Genomic DNA, 17,043 nt, shown 5'->3' on the forward strand with positions numbered 1-17,043 from the left:
CATGCTATTTAGACAATATATACTTAATTGCTAGAATATTGTGCTTTTCACATGTTGATTAGACAATGTATGCTTAATTGGTCACCCTTGCTAATTGAATCAACCAAACACACACACACACATCAATATTGCAACACACATTACCCTCATTAGTCACTAGTTAAGAGTATAGAAAAGCATTGCTTGGTGGTGACCTCTAAATCCCAAGATCTCTCTCTCTCTCTCTTACTTACTCCTTATTGCATTCAATTATTTAGTTTAATTTGCTCTCTAGTTTAATCAACCAACCAACCATTTATTTGATCACTCGACCTACTAACCCTAATTGTGATTCCATAAGCTAGTACGACTCCAATCCCTTGGGACAATCCCTACTCACCCTAACTATATTTTTAGTAAAGGTAGCAGTGGCTTTTATAAATGTAAAACTTGGCCCTCGCCTTAATTGCATACTCTTAAGCTGATAGTGTAGGACGATGAGCATTTGCCATCAAGTTTTTGGGGCCATTGGCGGGGCTTAGGCAACGTCGTATTTGTGGAATTCATTAGGAATTATTACTCTTTTGATCGTGTCTTTACTTTGTTTTTATTTTTCTTTTGATTACTTATTGTGTTTGTTCATCTTTGACAAGGAGCATTGAGCTAGGAACCAAGCAAAGGAGCATTCAAGCAAAGGAGCTAAGCAAGCAAGGAAAAATGCTAAAAATTTTAAAAATTGCTAAGCTAAGCTATAAATTTGGAGTTGAAGTGCTAAAGGACCTTTGTGAGACTTTCTTTACTCAATCCCTTAGTTAAATCATCGGCCCGCGTGGAGGCTTGTTTTTAAATTCTTAGATAAATCGTGAGCCCACGTGGAGGCAATCTTAATTGTTCTTTGCATCATTGTTGTTAAAGCATAGGAGTATGGGTTAAGTGTTTGTGGATGAAGTTTAATTGAAATTGTTGTGAAGTTGAAGTGTTCATTCATTGTGTTTATGTGTTTTCACATTGTGCATGCATGGTCATAGATCACTAAGACCAACTCTTGTCCCTCTTGATTTGCATTTTGAATCCGTAATTAGAAATCCTAGAGGAAGAGGAAGTTTTAGTTCTACCTGATCCATTACATCAATGGAAGGCCATAATATGGAGTGTGACGACCCTAGATTTTTCAACCCAGTGTGTCCTGTGATGAACCAAAAGAATGACCCGATAACAGATCCGAAATGCGGAAATGAAGGAAATTGAGTGGCCACTAGAGATGTACGTCATCCCTAAGGCATCAAAATGACTCCCCATGGCATGATCACCTTCCATTATATGATATTGTGTGATGATGTGAACATACACGCAAGTGTAAAATAGTATTTTAAACATGCTACAGTGGCCCATGGCCTTATTACAACTTATTTACAACATTTGACATAGCAAACCTCCAAGTTAGAAAAATTACATTTTATAGACAAATCATGAACATGCTAACACTTGCATATGAACCAGAATGTTTCTAAAGAAGCTCAACTCAGCAAATCACCTAAAGCAATTACAATCTCCAATCTTGTATCCTGTACCTGAAATATACCCCAGTATCGTAGGGGTGAGTAACATAAAGCTACTCGTAGGAAATGAGTATGCATCGACCTACGTTTTACAAGTGTACATGATTTAATCATTGTCGTTCATTCGACCTAACGTCTATGTCAAAGGTAAGACTCAGGGAGCATCCTAGCTACCTCAGATCATTTCTAGCATAAAACACATCCTTTATGCAATTTCAATAATACAAGAGCATGCTACACACAACAACAAGATATAACATGTTACACAAAGCAACTAGTTAGAAACATGCTTACACAAAGCAACCAGATAGAAACATGCTTACACAAAGTAACTAGATATAGATTCTCAAAGTTATCAACTTGAAATCTAAATGCTAAATCAACTAAATATAGCAATTTAGTATGGATGTACTTAACAACATCAAATCGCTAATAGCCAAAACCACAGTCACAATATAAACATGATTGATAACTTGGAATTAAATGCGAAAACAAAAAGCGGAAGACTTGGACATCACGTCTCGGACTAAACCAAGAACAAATTGGTTATTCCGGGCATTAACCCGCTGGGAAGACCACCCTAGTGCGCACTATCTCAATTGGGCAGAACTCATACCTCCCGCACTAAAGCCGAACTTTAGCCATATCACAGTAACAATGTCCCAAGACTCCAAAATAATCAAATAAGTTCATAACTTATACGTAATTTATATAATGCACTAAGCCACCTTCCTTGCACAAGTAGATTGTATCCACACAACACATGCTCCAAATCCACAACTACTATAGGATGACAATGTCGAATCTTCAAAATGCGATTTGTTACACGCTATAACAATATAATCCAATATTGAAAACATAAACTCATAAATTCATTATAAATCAAAAGTCATGCTTTAAACATACTATCAATGTCAAATATATGAGTTAATCAATACTACCATAGAAACGGAATTTAATCTATAAACTAATTAAATTCCCTAGGTTTCAAATCTCAATCAAATGTCCTCCAATTAATACATGATAAACAATATAGGATGGTCATTACATACACCACATCAAATCTCGATTAGGCCATAAGAACAATAAAGTGGAATTTAATTAAATCATGATAATCAAATCCCTAACTTCTAAAACAACATCAAATGGTTCCAAATTAACATATGCTAGAACATAAGTCATAGTTATCACAAATATCAAGTTAAACACTTAATTAGGCCAATGGAACCCTTAATTAGATTTTAATTAATCATTTTAATTAAAATCTCTAAATTTTCATACTTATCCCAATACTCTCAAATTAAAGTATGTTAAATAACATGCCAAGAGATAATTTAAAAGCATATCACAAGTCAATTTTATGCAAGGTACGGCTATGGGATTTAATCTTTCACAAAAGATAAATATTAAATAAAATATGCAATTTTTATTCAATCAATACCAATTTAATAAATGTTAACAAACATATTAAAACATTATTTTCTAGCATGCCACAATTCAAATCAAAGTTATATATCATCATGAATTTTAAATCTTATACAAAGAAATAAAAATTACCAACTTTCTAAATTTGATACAAGGCATACATATAAGTTGTATAATCATGAGAAACACTCAATACAATACATATAAATCCTAAAATATTTCCTACCTCAACTGGAATGAAAATTCCAATTACCACCGAAATGAAATCGCCCTAAATTTTTGGTCCGCAAGACAGATATTTCAGCTTGTTACCTACAACTTGGGAATTCATAAAAAATTCAATTCTAATCCGAATTGAGTGAATCCAAAGCCCAATGAAAGCTTAAATACTGTAATTTGATAATATCAATTTAGTTTAACAACATATTTTCCCAATTGAATAGTTTTGACCCACAACTTTGAAACAAATTCTGCCCAGAAAACACATTTTCAGCCTGTAGCTTCCAATTTTGAAAATTCATGAAAAATTCATTTGACATCCAAATTGGGCAAACCTAATTTATTTTGGAAGTAAACATATGAGAGTGTAAGACTGAAAATTTAAGCCATGATCTAATGTCAAAAGGTTAGTGAAATAAATCATCTAAAAATATGTTTTCTAACTGCAATAAATACATGGACAGCAGATAGTCTCAGTTTTTTAGAAAAATTTAGAAATGCTCTAAAATTGTGAAAAAATTCTGAGTGGTGTAAAATCCATGGGAAAAGTTCCAGTAAAAATTTCAAGGTAATTGAAGCAATACAGATCTAGATAAAAATTCATTTCCGGACCAGATAAGAAAAGATTTAAATTTCCAGCAACTATCTCGCAACTTCAAAAATTCATAACTAATTCATTTTAAATCCAAATTACATGAAACCAAAACTAAATGGAAGCTAATTGATTATATTTTCAACTTATATATTTAATTTGACAAGACTTTTTTCAAATTAAAACAGTTTATGGGCAGAATACAAGTCCTTCTCTTCTATGCATGTAAAACACTCAATAATGACAAAAAAATATTTCAAAATAATAGATCAATACCTCACTGGAGAATTGAATCCCTAGATACCAAAGCAAAACTAGGAGTTAGGCTAGATCCTTTAAGGGTTTTGAAGAGGAGGATGAGGGGAACAAAAAGTATTCCAAGCTTTATGGTCTCAAGTAAGTGGAAGGGCCTCAAAGATCAAGGTCAATGCATAAAGCTTCAAACTTCATCCATGGAGGCTAGGGTTTTGTGGTGAGGAAGAAAGAAATGAAATGAGAAAATGTGTGAGTGGAGGAAATAGAAATCCTCCACTCACTATGTGATCCTACACCATGGTCAACACACATATCTATGGTCAATTGCACAAAAACCCTCCTTTAAAACCATAATCCCAAAGTGGCCCAAAAATATTTACAAGACTAAATTGTGAACCTACACTTGTCACCAATCCATGGCTCCTTCCTAGACTTAATCACACACCTACACTTGTTAACCATCCAAGCCAACAAGTGCACCAATCCTAGGCCAAAAAGTGGGTAAATCCTCACCCTCCAAATGTCATCATCCAATGCATTAAAGTGTTTCCACACAAATGTTAACAAGTGGACTAATGAGAGTGTGATACTTGTCACACTTTTCAAAAATTATAAAAATGTCCTTTTTGAAAACATCTTCCAAATTTAATTGCAAAATGGTCCTTATGATGAAAAATAATTACTTTATTTAATTACACTAAAACCCACAAGTTAAGAAGAATTACACTAAAGTATGCATTAATTCCCCTTTATGAAGGAAGTAAGCAATCAACATGCTTTTCTAGAAAAGTAAAAATACCACTATCACGGAAATCAAATATCATGAATGCATGCAAAACTGGAATCAAATCCAAGCACCAAAAGTCAGGTTGTGAAAGGAAAAAGGATAAATGAGAAAAAGACAAAATGTGAGTAGTGTTCAGAAAAATAAAATATAGAAATGACATAATCCCTAAAGGAAGTTGTCAATCCAAGAAAAAGAGTCTCGGAAATCATTCCAGAGCACTCGAGACGACATTAAGTGATGAAAAACTGAACCCCAAAAAGGAAAAAACAACAGAAAAAAATTATCCATGAAAATTCGGGTTATTACATCCTTCCCACCTTAAAGGGATTTCGTCCCCGAAATCCAGCCCCAACTAACAAAAGGTGAAACCAAGATAACTACGGAGTACATCTCCGAGTATCCCACATAAGACACCACACTAGTGACCTCAAAGTTGAAAGGAACACACAAACCAGTGTCATTTGCACCCACGTGCTCATGACAAGACGACCTCTCAAAGGAAAAGTGACCACATGGCCACACGACAAGTCTGAACTTACACACAGAACCCAAGGTCAAACAAAAGAATGGAAAACAACAACCGTAAGCATTCCTCCTGATGAACCTCCAAACTGATCCATAAACAACCACCAATTGAACTCCAAGATCATCACAGATCAAATCAAAGTACCGAACAAAGACGACATGGCAGTACGAATAGCGACCAGAACCCGTCCACGACGTACTCAAATATATGGTAGCAATAACAGTACTTAGTGTTCGCCCACACTTACTCGTCAGTAAGGTAGCATCGACGGCAACTAGTACTCGCCCACAACACACAACTTCGTACAGTAGTATGATAGTATAAGGCACTAATTCATAACCTGCCCCCCACTAGGTCTACCCATAAAACCTCTCGATACCAATGACATCAATGTCACAAAACGATCATAGCCAAAAGAAATATGGGAACCAGGTATCTATGAGAGTTAGAATATGGTCCAAAGATGTTCCGGACCATCTCGGCCAATCCCAAACTCTGACAACAATGTCATAGGCACCATTATGCTTAAGGCCCCAAATCCTCAATACAATAAAATCGACTACTCTAATGTCTCAAAATGCTACTACCAACAACATCAATTGAGAATCCAAAGCCTGAGAAGCGAATCAAGACCTCCAAAAATTAAAACGAAACTCACCACAAGATATTCCATCGAAAGTCTTACATTTCTCCCTGAAATAGATCAACTACATGACCAATCACCATGATCAAACATCAGATCCACAACCTTATCACGGATAACTAAATCCTCAAAATACAAGTCCACTAAGTGGCACTCACATCAAAATGCCAACAACCAAGGTCACAAAATGAATCTCTCAAAACTGTGCTTGGCATCACCAAGCTAAATCAAAATTCCTCAATTTCAATCCAAGAACCATCACAGGAACAACAATTCCTCAAAACTACGCCTAGTCATAACTAGGATGGGAAAACTCCTCAACAAGCCATATCTAATACTGATCCTCTAAAACTCTTCCTAAGAGTCAACCACATCAAGGCCTCCAAAATGAAAACAAGTCTCCGAAAGGCATTCACAAAAGTGCATCGAGCTCACCTCATGAATCAAACAAATCCTCAATGATATGGACATAAGTCCCCGAAAAAGAATCTCACATCAATCAACTCACTTTGAGCACCACAACCGTCAATAACCACGGCAGGAACTCCCTGAGGGAAGACACGAAAGAAAGGGCACCACTAGTCCTAAAAAGGACAACACCAAGACTCCATCTCTGAAATAAAAGACAGCAAGGTCAAAGACTTCACCCCCTACATGGAAGTAAGTCGACTAAAATCTATCAAATCCTCACCAAGGACTCAATACAACAACAATAATCCTCATGGACCAACCAACCCCAAAACATTGCACAACGCAACGGAGGGAAGAGACTCACTCCTTGTGAAGTCCCTAACATGAACCAACACAAAACCATTGTGGAAACCCGCATACAGACTATGTGCGACCAAGGGAAACGAATGGCAAAACCAAACCTAGAAGTCATGCATATGACCAGGAATGCAACTACTAGAAAGAAAATCAACTCACATAGATGAAAATCAAAAGCACATGCTGCACGTCTCCACATAAACACAAAAGCATGTCGTTAAAGCGCAGTAACAATATGGCATCTCGAAGCATATAAGAAAGGTATGCTATCGCCACACAACAAGAAGGCAAATGTGGATAGACCTCCACCTACTCATGCATCACAATATCATAAATCATACTACTAAAATGGTAGTAAATGAAACTGCAGAAAACAAAAGTGATGCAACAATGAACTTTATGGATAACGTGTCCTAGACTGCCTAAGTAAAAAGGAAGGACCAGTCCTAGCCATACACTGACTCCAAAAACCAATGCAACAACAACCTGTCTCAAAACAAACGTGAGCCCTAACCACAATGGTAAGACTCTTACAATCCATCTTTAAATCTAAGGGTGACACTACAAGTGGCACTAACAATGCAATGCTCTCTACCCGAAGCATCTATCAATCGACTTGATCCCAAAAGCGTCATCGCGCAAGGAAAACTCAAAGAAAATGGCAACTATAGCCATACCAACAACAACCAAATCAATCACCACAAATGATCTCCAAAACAACCATCATCATCACCGATCAAAGGACAATGCCTATCAAAACAAAACCAACACTAATTCCATCCGAACTGCGCTTGTAGCTAGCCACCACGGTAGCATGACAGTGCCATGAACCTGCCCATAAACGTACCCGCCCACGAAAAAATGCAAGTTTTAGAGGAATATTCCTGGACAATCAAGGACCCTAAGAGGTCCATAACCTCATAATGGCTCAAAACCAACAAATCCACCACTATGGTAACGCCAAATGACTTATCTCACAAGATCCTAAACAAAAGGTGACCATCCACCTACCTCAAAAACGATACTAGGTCGACAACAACCTATACTACCACGAAACTGTGACTACAATCACCATCAACCTCAACTTGTGCCTCAATGACCAATCCCATGTCATGCCAAATATGCAACACAATTATGCATATACAATTCTAATCTAGCATACGTCACATGTCATGCTCTTTACATTACAATAAAATAATGCTAAACAAACGACATACAATATGTAGCACGTAAGCACATAAACATGTTATCAACCAAAACATGTTATCACAAAGCATATAAACATATAGAGTATAGCAACAAAAGCATGATATGCACCCAAAACCCGTCGTCCTAAGGTTTTCGAACCTAGGAGCTCTAATACCACCTGTGACGACCCTAGATTTTTCAACCCAGTGTGTCCTGTGATGAACCAAAAGAATGACCCGATAACGGATCCGAAATGCAAAAATGAAGGAAACTAAGTGGCCACTAGAGATGTACGTCATCCCTAAGGCATCAAAATGACTCCCCATGGCATGATCAAATTGTATTATATGCTATTGTGTGATGATATGAACATACACGTAAATATAAAATGGTATTTTAAACATGCTACAATGGCCCATGGCCTTATTACAACTCATTTACAATATTTGACATATCAGACCTCCAAGTTAGAAAAATTACATTTCATAGACAAATCATAAACATACTAACAATTGCACGTGAACAAGAATGTTCCTAAAGAAGCTCAACTCGGCAAATCACCCAAAGCAATTGCAATCTCCAATCTTGTATCCTATACCTGAAATATGCCCCAGTATTGTAGGGGTGAGTAACATAAAGCTACTCATAGGAAATGAGTGTGCATCGACCTACGTTTTACAAGTGTACAAGATTTAATCATTATGGTTCATTCCACCTAACGTCTATGTCAAAGGTGAGACTCAGGGAGCATCCTAGCTACCTAAGATCATTTCTATCATAAAACACATCCTTTATGCAATTTCAACAACACAAGAGCATGCTACACACAGGAACAAGATATAACATGCTTACACAAAGCAACTAGTTAGAAACATACTTACACAAAGCAACCAGATAGAAACATGCTTACACAAAGCAACTAGATATAGATTCTCAAAGTTATCAACTTGAAATCTAAATGCTAAATCAACTAAATATAGCAATTTAGTATGGATGTACTTAACAACATCAAATCGCCAATAGCCAAAACCACAGTCATAATATAAACATGATTGATAACTTGGAATTAAATGCGAAAACAAATAGCAGAAGACTTGGACATCACGTCTCAGACTAAACCAAGAACAAATTGGTTATTCCAGGCAGTAACCCGCTGGGAATGTAATGACCCGGTCATTTTCATTTCTTTCCCTTTCTTAAAATTTTGCGGATAAATTTTTTTTTCATTGTCTTTTCCTTTTCGGGTTCGATTTCCTGCCTCTTAGTGTCGTCTCGAGTGCTCGGAAATGGTTTCTGAGACTCTTTCCTTTGGATTGACAACTTCCTTTGAGGACCGAGTCATTTCCACATTTTTTGTTTTTTTGACACTATTCATTTTTTCGTCTTTTCCCTTTTTTGTCCTTTAGTCGTTTTTCATTTTGCCTTGCTTAACCTCACTTTTTGTGCTCAGATTTGATTCCGGCTTAGCATACGTCCATGATATTTAAATTTTATGACATCTACATTTTTACTTTGGTAGAAATGCATATTCCATACTTTCTTTCTTTGTAAAAACCATAAAAACAAGACTTTTTGTAATTATCCATAACTTGAGGGGTTTTGGGTAATTAAGTAAAGTAATTATTTTTTGTCTTAGGGACCATTTTACAAATTAAATTGAAAAATATTTTCAAAAAGGACCTTTTTGCAATTTCTGAAAAATGTGACAAGTGTCACATTCCTATGGTGCCACTTGTTGATTTTGTGGTGGAACCACTTGGAGGCTTAATCTCATGACACATGGAGGGTGGAGATTCACCCACTTGTTGTCCTAGGATTGGTGCACTTGTTGGTATGGATGGTTGACAAGTGTAGGGTTAATATTTAATCTTGGAAGCTTACTTGGATTCATGACAAGTGTAGGACTGACCTTTAGTCTTGCATTAGTGTGTGTGTGAGAGGTAGTGCAAGAGCACCTAGTGAGTGGAGAAGCCCACCAATTTAGCTTAGGGTTTACATATTTTAATTCATTCATCACTTTCCTCTCAAGAACCCTAAGGAAGCCACCATTGGGGAAAAGCTTGACTAGTAGCTTTGACTTCATTTTTGGTGTCCTTTCACTCACCTTAGAACTTTGAACTTGGAATACTTTTTGTTCCCCTCATCCTCCTCTTCAAAACCCTTGAAGGATCTAGCCTAACTCCTAGTTTTGCTTTGGTATTTAGAGATTCAATTCTCTAGTGAGGTATTGATCTATTATTTTGAAGTATTTTTATGTCATTATTGAGTATTTTACATGCATGGAAGAGAAGGACATATATTTTGCCCTCAAACTGTTTTAACTTGAAATTAATCTTGTCAAATTAAATATATAATATGAAAATATACTCAATTAGCTTCCATTTAGTTTTGGTTTCATGTAATTTAGATTTAAAATGAATTAGTTATGAATTTTTGAAGTTGCAAGCTAGTTGCTGAAAATTTGAAGCTTTTCCTTTTTGGTCTAGAAATGAATTTTTATATAAAGCTGTAATGCTTCAATTGCCTTGAAATTTTTACTGAAACTTCCCCTATGGGTTTTACACTACTTAGAATTTTTTCACAATTTTAGAGCGTTTCTAAATTTTTTTAAAAATCCGAAACTATCTGTTGTCCATGTTTTTATTGCAGCTAGAAAACATATTTTTAGATGATTTATTTCACTAACCTTTTGACATTGGATCATGGCTTAAATTTTCAGTTTTATACTCTCATATGTTTACTTCTAAAATAAATTAGGTTTTCCCAATTTGGATGTCAAATGAATTTTTCACGAATTTTCAAAGTTGGAAGCTACAGGCTGAAAATGTGTTCTCTGGGCAGAATTTGTTTTAAAGTTGTGGTTCAAAACTGTTTCAATTGGGAAAATATTTTGTTAAACTAAATTGATATTATCAAATAAAAGTGTTTAAGCTTTCATTGGGCTTTGGATTCACTCAATTTGGGTTAGAATTGAATTTTTTATGAATTTTACAAGTTGAAGGTAGTAAGCTGAAAAATCTGTTTTGCGGACCAAAAATTTGGGGCGATTTCATTTCGGTGGTAATTGGGATTTTCATTCCAATTGAGGTAGGGAATGTTTTAGGATTATTTGTGTGTTGTAGTGTGTATTTGCCATGATTATACAACATATATGTAGGCCTTGTATCAAATCTAGAAAGTTAGTAATTTTTATTTCTTTGTATAAGATTTAAAATTTATGATGATGTATAACTTTGATTTGAATTGTAACATGCTAGAAAATTATGCTTAGATATGTTGGTTAACATATATTAAATTTGGATCATTTGATTAAGAATTACAACTTTTATTTAATATTTATCTTTAGTGAAAGTTTAATTCACATGGTTGTATCAGGCACTAAATCAAATTGTAATGTGGTATTATAATAGGCCTTGGCATGTTCTCTAACATAGATTAAATTGAGGGCATTTGGAATTGTTTAAAAATCTAGAGGAAATTAATTAATTAGCTTGATTAATTTTGTTTTAAGTGTTTTAATCACTTAACTTGTCATTTGATGTTATATATATGATGACCATGACATGTCTTTCAATATATATTAAATTGAGGTTATGTGGACTAACTTGGAATTTAGAGAATTTAACTATTTATGTTTAATTAAATTCTACTTTATTACTCCATTGATTTAATTGCATTTTAGAAGTTGTTTCTATATTTCAATCATGGATTTGGATTTGATATATGTTCACTTGATTACTTTTGAGTATTGGATAACATAGTTGTTACTTTTATATTCATGAGAATATGTTTTTCCTTATTGAATATATTGTTGCTATGTGTAAGGAATTGCACACTTTGTATTTGACATCTTACATGCCATAGTAGTTGTGAATTTTGAGTATGTATTGTATAAGTTTCCAAAATTTGGATTGTGCTTGGTAAATAGTTGATATCTTGTATATGCATATTGATATATATACGTTGTTGCACAATTTATTGATTTTGGAAACTTGGGGATGTCGCTGTTTGGCTACTGCTAGGACTTGGTTCTAGTACGGGAAATTGTCCCTCTATACAGTCTAGTGCGCACATAGGGAGGTTACCCATGGGCTAGTAACCCTAAAGTAACTATGTTGTCGGTCTGATCCGGCGTGACGTCCGAGTATCCACTTTGTTTGATTTCGTATTTCATTTCAAGTTGATAACTAGATGATATTGTAACTTGTTGTTCCTTACTTGATTTCCTCTTTTGAGCTTAAGATGTAGCTTTGTGAAAGCATGCTTCATAGGTTGTATTGGAAGTTCTATTGTTGGTTAAATTGCATCGATATCATAATTTGTGTTTTTATGTTCAAATGTAGTTTAGGAATGACCTTATAGATTCATTTTGAACATAGACGTTAGGTGGCATGACCCACCCTTGTTGTTTTCGTATTTTGGATTTCAAGTTGAAGACTTTGAGAATCTATATCATGTTGCCTTATATAACATGTTTCTATGTTGTTTGAATTGCATGAACAATGTGATTATGATATAAATGATCTAGGTAGCTTAGGATGCTCCCTGGGTCTCATCTTGACATAGACGTTAGGTGTCATGAGCCCCTTTGACATGTTTCACTATAAGGTGATAAAATTATAAAATGCTAGGTCGATGCATGCTCATCTCCTACGAGTAGCTTTATGTTACTCACCCCTACGATACTGGGGCATATTTCAGGTACAGGACTCAGGATTTGAAGATTCCATTGCTCCTTGGATGGCTTACAGATTTTATGTTTTTATTTTATGCAAATGTTAGCATAAGATGCCTCTTTGTACCCCTATTTGTTTAAACTTGTATTCATTGATTCGTATATGTAAAGTGTACGTAAGTGCACTCTTTTCAATGTATTTAACATGTATGAGATGAGACCGGAGGCTAATGACATGTATCTCGTTTTCTATGCACTTTTGTTTTCAAAGTTTATTATGAAAATATTGGAAAATGTTGAGTCATTGCTTCATTACTTTCGCATCGGGTGTTGGAATTTCATATATTTTCTGCTCGGACTTAGAATCAGACGATTCTTGAGTCTAATTTTGTTCATTTTTCGTTGTCCTTCCAATTGTGTGCACGGTGGCACCCTTTTCAGTGAGAAATGACCATTTTGCCCTTAGTTCATCTCTTTTCGGGTTAGGCATTCTTGCTTCATTTGCTTGGCTCATTTGAGTTCTGTGGCTTCATAGAGAGTCATTTTGGGACCTTAGGGATGACATACATCTCTTGAGGTCATTTGGCTTCTTTCGCTTCCGCATTTCGTGTTCGTTATCAGGTCAACTTCCAGTTCATCACTAACGCACCGGGTTGAGAAATCCGGGTCGTTACAGGGAAGACCACCCTAGTGCGCACTATCTCAATTGGGGAGTACTCATACCTCCCGCACTAAAGCCGAACTTTAGCCATATCACAGTAATAATGTCCCAAGACTCCAAAATAATCAAATAAGTTCATAACTTATACGTAATTTATATAATGCATTAAGCCACCTTCCATGCACAAGTAGATTGTATCCACACAACACATGCTCCAAATCCACAACTATTATAGGATGACAATGTCGAATCTTCAAAGTGCGATTCGTTACACGCTATAACAATATAATCCAATATTGAAAACATAAACTCATAAATTCATTATAAGTGAAAAATCATGCTTTAAACATACTATCAATGTCAAATATATGAGTTAATCAATACTACCATAGAAACGGAATTTAATCTATAAACTAATTAAATTCCTTAGGTTTCAAATCTCAATCAAATGGCCTCCAATTAAGACATGATAAATAATATACCATGGTTATTACATACACCACATCAAAACTCGATTCGGCCATAAGAACAATAAAGTGGAATTTAATTAAATCAGGATAATCAAATCCCTAACTTCTAAAACAACATCAAATGGTTCCAAATTAACATATGCTAGAACATAAGTCATAGTTATCACAAATATCAAGTTAGACACTTAATTAGGCCAATGGAACCCTTAATTAGATTTTAATTAATCATTTTAATTAAAATCCCTAGATTTTCATATTTGTCCAAATGCTCTCAAATTAAAGTATGTTAAACAACACGCCAAGACATAATTTAAAAGCATATCACAAGTCAATTTTATGCAAGGTACGGCCATGTGATTTAATCTTTCACAAAAGATAAATATTAAATAAAATATGTAATTTTTATTCAATCAATACCAATTTAATATATGTTAACAAACATATTAAAACATAATTTTCTAACATGCCACAATTCAAATCAAAGTTATATATCATCATGAATTTTAAATCTTATACAAAGAAATAAAAATTACCAACTTTCTAAATTTGATACAAGACATACATATAAGTTGTATAATCATGAGAAACATTCAATACAATACATATAAATCCTAAAACATTTCGTACCTCAATTGGAATGAAAATCCAAATTACCACCGAAATGAAATCGCCCTAAATTTTTGGTCCGCAAGACAGATATTTCAGCTTGTTACATACAACTTGGGAAATTCATAAAAAATTCAATTCTAATCCGAATTGAATGAATCCAAAGCCCAATGAAAGCTTAAACACTGTAATTTGATAATATCAATTTAGTTTAACAAAATATTTTCCCAATTAAAATAGTTTTGACCCACAACTTTGAGACAAATTCTGCCCAGAAAACACATTTTCAGCCTGTAGCTTCCAACTTTGAAAATTCAAGAAAAATTCATTTGACATCCAAATTGGGCAAACCTAATTTATTTTTGAAGTAAACATATGAGAGTGTAAGGCTGCAAATTTAAGCCATGATCCAACGTCAAAAGGATAGTGAAATAAATCATCTAAAAATATGTTTTCCAGCTGCAATAAAAACATGGAAAAGAGATAGTCTCGGATTTTTAAAAAAAATTAGAATTGCTCTAAAATTGTGAAAAAATTCTGACTAGTGTAAAATCTATGGAAAAAGTTCGAGTAAAAATTTTAAGGTAATTGAAGCTACACAAATCTAGATAAAAATTCATTTCCGGACCAGATAAGAAAAGATTTAAATTTCCAGCAACTAGCTCGCAAGTTCAAAAATTCATAACTAATTCATTTTAAATCCAAATTACGTGAAACCAAAACTAAATGGAAGCTAATTGATTATATTTTCATGTTATATATTTAATTTGACAAGAATTATTTTAAGTTAAAACAGTTTATGGGCAGAATACAAGTCCTTTTCTTCTTTGCATGTAAAACACTCAATAATGACATAAAAATATTTCAAAATAATAGATCAGTACCTCACTAGAGAATTGAATCCCTAGATACCAAAGCAAAACTAGGTGTTAGGCTAGATCCTTCAAAGGTTTTGAAGAGGAGGATGAGGGGAACAAAAAGTATTCCAAACTTTATGGTCTAAAGTAAGTGGAAGGGCCTCAAAGATCAAGGTCAATGCATAAAGCTTCAAGCTTCATCCATGGAGGCTAGGGTTTTGTGGTGAGGAAGAAAGAGATGAAATGTGAAAATGTGTGAGTGGAGGAAATAGAAATCCTCCACTCACTATGTGATCCTACACCATGATCAACACACATATCTATGGTCAATTGCACAAAAACCCTCCTTAAAACCATAATCTTAAAGTGGCCTAAAGATATTTGCAAGACTAAATTGTGAACCTACACTTGTCACCAATCCATGGCTCCTTCCTAGACTTAATCAGACACCTACACTTGTCAACCATCCAAGCCAACAAGTGGGTGAATCCTCACCCTCCAAATGTCATCATCCAATGCATCAAAGTGTTTCCACACAAATGTTAACAAGTGGACTAATGAGAGTGTGGCACTTGTCACACTTTTCAAAAATTACAAAAATGTCCTTTTTGAAAATATCTTCCAAATTTAATTGCAAAATGGTCACTAAGATGAAAAATAATTACTTTATTTAATTACACTAAAACCCACAAGTTAAGAAGAATTACACTAAAGTATGCATTAATTCCCCTTTATGAAGGAAGTAAGCAATCAACATGCTTTTCTAGAAAAGTAAAAATACCACTATCATGGAAATCAAATATCATGAATGCATGCAAAACCAGAATCAAATCCGAGTACAAAAAGTCAGGTTGTGAAAGGAAAAAGGATAAACGAGAAAAAGACAAAATGTGAATAGTGTTCGGAAAAATAAAATATAGAAATGACACAATTCCCAAAGGAAGTTGTCAATCCAAGGAAAAGAGTCTTGGAAATCATTCCAGAGCACTCGAGACGACATCAAGTGATGAAAAACCGAACCCCAAAAAGGAAAAGACAACGGAAAAAAATTATCCGTGAAAATCCGGGTTATTACATCCTTCCCACCTTAAAGGGATTTCGTCCCTGAAATCCAGCCCCAACCAACAAAAGGCGAAACCAGGATAACTACGGAGTACATCTCCGAGTATCCCACATAACACGCCACACTAGTGACCTCAAAGCTGAAAGGAACACACAAACCAGTGTCATTTGCACCCACGTGCTCATGACAAGACGACCTCTCAAAGAAAAAGTGACCACATGGCCACACGACAAGTCTAAACTTACACACAGAACCCAAGGTCAAACAAAAGAATGAAAAACAACAACCGTAAGCATTCCTCCTGATGAACCTCCAAATCGATCCGTAAACAACCATTAATTGAACTCCAAGATCATCACAGATTAAATCAAAGTACCGAACAAAGACGACATGGCAGTACGAATAGCGACCAGAACCCGCCCACAACGTACTCAAATGTGTGGAAGCAATGACAGTGCTTAGTGCTCGCCCACACTTACTTGTCAGTAAGGTAGCATCGACGGCAACTAGTACTCGGCCACAACACACAACTTCGTACGGTAATATGATAGTATAAGGCACTAATTCATAACCTGCCCCCCACTAGGTTTACCCATGAAACCTCTCGATACCAATGACATTAATGTCACAAAACGATCATAGCCAAAAGCAATATGGGAATCAGACATCTGTGAGAGTTAGAATATGGTCCAAAGATGTTCTGGACCATCTCGGCCAATCCCAAACTTTGACAACAATGTCATAGGCACCATAATGCTTAAGGCCCCTAA

Source organism: Cornus florida, unplaced genomic scaffold (assembly GCF_030987335.1).
Source record: "Cornus florida cultivar Cherokee Brave unplaced genomic scaffold, ASM3098733v1 CherokeeBrave_3.0.0_Hap2_Chr09, whole genome shotgun sequence".
In the NCBI taxonomy this organism is placed as follows: Eukaryota; Viridiplantae; Streptophyta; class Magnoliopsida; order Cornales; family Cornaceae; genus Cornus; species Cornus florida.